The sequence below is a fragment of the Galeopterus variegatus genome, unplaced genomic scaffold (assembly GCF_000696425.1).
Source record: "Galeopterus variegatus unplaced genomic scaffold, G_variegatus-3.0.2 Scaffold4089, whole genome shotgun sequence".
In the NCBI taxonomy this organism is placed as follows: Eukaryota; Metazoa; Chordata; class Mammalia; order Dermoptera; family Cynocephalidae; genus Galeopterus; species Galeopterus variegatus.
The window spans coordinates 58,263-63,297 of NW_007730200.1; the positions used below are offsets into that span (position 1 = coordinate 58,263).

Sequence of the window (5,035 nt, forward strand, 5' to 3'; positions counted from 1 at the left end):
ATCTTTAAAAAAAAAAAAAAAAAAAACTGCTCAGGTCTCGTCTCTTCTCTGTGCCATCTAACAACCCAGCGTTCTCTTCCCCAAGCCACCTCTTTACCTGGAGCTGTGGTTCTCAAATATTTTCATCTTAGACCCTTTTACCCTCAAATTATTGAGGACCTCAAGAATTTTTGTTTATATAGATTATATCTGTTGTCATTTACCAGATTAAGAATTAAAATTGAAGAATGTTTAAATATTTATTAATTCATTTAAGGTAGTAATAAGACCATTATCTGTTAGATAACATTTTTCAATAAATAACTATATTTTCCACACAAAAATCAGTTAGTGAGAAGAGTGGCATTGCTTTCCATTTTTTTGGAAATCCTTTAATGTTTGGTTTGATGAAAACAACTGGTTTTTTTTATGTTTGTATATCTAATCTGTTGTAATATCACACATCATGTAACCTCTGGAAAGCTCCACTCTATACTCATGAAAGAGTGAGACAGGCAAATAATGTCTTAGTATTATGGCAAACCCTGAACAACATGGGTTTGAACTGCGAGGTTCCACTTACAAATGGATTTTTTTCAACCAATTGCGGATGAAAAATACAGAATTTGAGGGATCCAGAACCCACATATTGAAGGCCAAACTTCACATATGTGGATTTTCAACTGTGCGGGGGTCGGTGCCCCAACCCCTGCGTTGTTCAAGGGTCAACTGTATTATGAAAATAACTCTCTGCACGGAAAATGCAACCAAGACACCCAACACTTCCCATGCCACACTTACACAACACCACCACCGACCCAGAGTCTGCGGACATAACTTTCAACTTTGCACAGTAACTTTCTTCACTTGCACTTTGACTTGGCATGACGCTTGTTCAACGATATCGTTTTCTCCTTTTTATATTCTAAAATCGTTGGGTTCAGGGGGCACCCGGATTTGAACCAGGGACCTCTTGATCTGCAGTCAAATGCTCTACCCCTGAGCTATACCCCCTCTACTGGTAGGAAGCAGATTACAGCTAAATGATACTGCAATTTTACTTACCAGCCATTACTTATGGACAATAGTTTGGTATCTATGATAAACTGCTTCAAGAGAAGATCACAAAGGCAATCCAGACCCAAGTGGTGGGAGAGGAGGAAGAAATCTTCTCTGACCGAGCCTGGATCTGAAGATCCTGTGGGTGTGTGCAATGGGATTCCTCTCTTTCATCACAACCTTTCCTACCTCTGGCATCTGGGAATTCTTCATGTCTAATTTCAAACCTCCCTGCCTGCAATCTGAGTTGCATTGAATCCACAGCCCAGTGCTTTGCACGCAAGAGGAAGCGCCTCCTTTGTTCTCACTAAGATCCACTCTGCTCCCTGGCCAGACTGCCCTCCCTGTCTCCATTCTCTCCAGCATCTTCAATCACTTCCTCTCCCCTGGCTCCTTCAAACATCAAGTTTCCCTAGATAGGAAAATCCTTCTTTTAGCTGTGATCACCTGCCCATTTCTTCTTTCTCACTACCAATTTTTTTTTTTCCCTAGATGACCGGTAAGGGGATCTTAACCCTTGACTTGGTGTTGTCAGCACCACGCTCTCCCAAGTGAGCCACGGGCCGGCCCTTCTCACTACCAATTTTAAAGAAAGTCTGTGACTTCTTTTCTTTCACCATCCACTGCCTGCCTCTGAAGTTCTGCTACTCTCTGCATTTGCTTTCTCGACTGTTATTTTTTTCCCTTGGACTATATATGTTATTTCTCCAAGCAGACTATAAGTTCCTTGAAGGCAGGGATCATGTTGCATTCTTTTTCGTATTTCCCAAAGTACTTGGCACAGTGCCTGGTTCATTGTAAGTCCTAGTTTATACTCTCCGGCCAAACCACAACATAATTAAATTCAACTATGGGATTACACCAAGCCTGCCTCTAAGCAGCTGAATGTTGTTGAAGAAAAGGTCACAAATATGTGTCACTCCAGCAATCTCAGGCCTAGCATTTTTACACTTGTGCCCACGTATGTGCACTTTCCCACTCTCAAAAAAGACTATTTCACACACTTTCTCCTATCTCAAACCCTCCACACCTTATCCCTCCTCCTCCCTCTCCCAGCTGAAGAGTTTGCCTCTTTCTTTTTGGAGAATACAGAATCAGTCAGATGCAATGGTGTGCTGATAAATGCTTAACAACCAGCTCGGGGGGAGCAGATTTGTAGCCTCTGCCGATTCCTGTGGTGCACATACTCCCGCCTGCTGATTTCAAGATACCAAAGTGGAATCAATTGGCTTAAAAAGAAATTCCTGAAAATTGAACCATTGGTTCTCACAAGCCAATATGAACTGAATGCAGCACACTTCTGAGATCAACTACCTCTTTCATCAACTATCATCTATACACTGACACCTCCCAAAATTATATTTCCAGCCCAGACTTCTCCCCTGAATTCCAAAATTAGCTGCATCTCCAACTGCGTACTCAACATCTCCTCTTAAATGTCTGTTAGGCACCTCAAACTTAACATGGTGACCCCATACTAGATGTGAAGTCCATGAGGATAGGGGGCTGAACTTTATTATTTTCTGGACAGGAGTTTTATGTATTTTTATTTTTTATTTTTTGGTGGCTGGCCAGTAGGGGGATCCGAATGTATAAGAATTTTAAGGAACTTTAGTCCTGTGCCAGCCAGTTGCCAAAACAAACAAAAAAACTCCTGATTTTTTTTGAAACTTTTCCCTTTCCCTATATATATATATTTTAAATCCCATGAAAACCACACCGCTATCCACACAGATAGTGAAGAAAAAAAGCCAGAGAAGAGTTGTTCTTAATTCTTCTCTTTCCTTCATCTTCCCCCCACCACCCAACCTACAGCAGCAGCTGTGGCTCACCTGCCACGGTCCACCCGGATGCCTTCATTCCCCTTCAACTCCATCTGCTATTCCCACTTGTGGTAGACTAAATAAAGGACCTCCAAATATGTCCACATCACGATTCCCATGTGAATCCACTCGAATATGTTGCCTTCCATGATAAAAGGAACTTTGCAGAAGTGATAAAAATAAGGATCTTGAAATGGGGAGATTATCCGGGATTATTCAGGCGGGCTCAGTGTAATTACACAGGTCCTTATGAGAGGGAAGCAGGAGGGTCAGAGTCAGAGACAGGGAAGGTGTAAGGATGGAGTCAGAGGTCAGAGGGAGAGGAGATGCCTCACTGCTGGCTCTGAAGACTGAGGAAGGGGCTATGAGCCAAGGAACAAAGCAGCCTCTAGAAGCTGGGAAAGGAAAGGAAATCGATTCTCCCCTAAGGCCTCTAGAAGGAATGCAGGCATGCTAACTAACACCTTGATTTTAGTCCAGTGGTATTGATTTTGGAATTCTGACTCCAGAACTGTAAGATAATAAATTTGTGTTGTTTTAGGCAAATAAATTGTGATAATTTGTTATAGCAGCAATAGGAAATTAATCTGCCACTGTAGCCTAAGACATCACCACCATCTCTGACCTGTGCTATTGCAATAGATTCCTGTCTGGTCTCTGGATCTGCCCTTTTCTTTTTCTTTCTTTTTAAAAAGGTGACTGGTAAGGGGATCTTAACCCTTGACTTGGTGTTGTCAGCACCATGCTCACCCAGTGAGCAACCGGCCATCCCTATATGGGATCCGAACCTGTGGCCTTGGTGTTATCAGCACTGCACTCTCCCAAGTGAGCCACAGGCCGGCCCCACCTTTTCTTTTTCTTAATGTGGTAAGAACACTTACTGTGAGAACTACCCTCTTAACATTTTTAAGCATACAATACAGTACTGTTAACTATAGACACAACATTATACAGCAGGTCTCTAGAACTTGTTTATCTTACATAACTGAAAATTTAGACCCCTTGATCAGCAACTCCTGTTTCCCCCTCCCCAGTCCCTGGCAACCACCCTTCTACTCTCTGCATCTATGAGTTTGACTATTTGAGATACCTCACATAACTGGAATCATGCAGTATTTGGCCACCTGTGACTGGCTTACTTCATGTAGCATAATGTCCTCAAGGTTCATCCACGTTCTTACATGTTGCTGGATTTCTTTTTTTCAGGCTGACTAATATTCCATTGTATGTACTCGCTGGGGCCACTCTTGACTCCCTGCAAATCTTCCTTACAGTAGTCTGGGTGATGATGTCAAATCTCCCTGCTCAAAACTGTCCAGTGGCTTTTCACCCTCTTGGTGTGAGATCCAAACTCCTTACCTTGCTTGGCCTATGAGGCCCTCCACAGCCCTGGCTACTTCTCCAGCTCTCTTGCATCAGTCTCCCCATCCCACCTTCCTCCAGCCACTCTGGCCTTAGGGTCTTTGCAGTAGCCATTTCCTGTATGCGGAAGCCCTCCCCCCACAGATGGCCACATGGCTGCCTCCTTCATGTCATTCAGGTCTTAACTCAAAAATCACCTGCTCAAAAAGCCTTCCATGGCTGTCCAACCTGAAATAGCCCCCTAGTCCCTTCCTAACACATCTTGCTTTTTATTTTAATGATTTCCTTTATCACTACTGGGCATTTCCTTGTTTATTCACGTGTGCATTTCTTTCGTCTGTCCCCAGTAGATTGTAAACTCAGTGACAGTGAGAACTTTTGTGTCTTTTTATTGAAAGTATGTCCTGCACCTAGAGAGGGACATATAGCGAGTGCTGCAGGAAAAGAGGGGGAGGGGCACTAGACTATACAGCCAGGCCTCTCAGTGCAGGTGTCTTTTTAGCTGGTGTTTTTATTTCTCTTTGGAGAGACTGGGGGAAGGTTTTGCAAGAGGTTGTTCTCTGACTTGTTGGGGAAAGGGATGTGTGAAACTGTGCATAAGGAACTGAGCCTAGAAAAGGCAGATTGGTATCGCCTCACTGATAAACTCAGTATCTTCTAGCAAGAAGAAACTAATTTTGAACCAATGAACAATTTTTAGTATGAAAATGTTAAAATAGATGTAAAAAGAATTCACCTGCTTTTTGCAAGAAGAGGGGGTATAGCTCAGTGGTAGAGCATTTGACTGCAGATCAAGAGGTCCCCGGTTCAAA

The 5,035-nt window shown here is 42.9% G+C and overlaps 1 non-coding gene across 1 annotated transcript; it reads right to left on the reverse strand.

The window, feature by feature from the left end:
- Positions 1–921: 921 nt before the first annotated feature.
- Positions 922–993, reverse strand: TRNAC-GCA. Its single transcript has one exon. It is a non-coding gene; the product is annotated as a tRNA-Cys (tRNA).
- Positions 994–5,035: the final 4,042 nt, after the last annotated feature.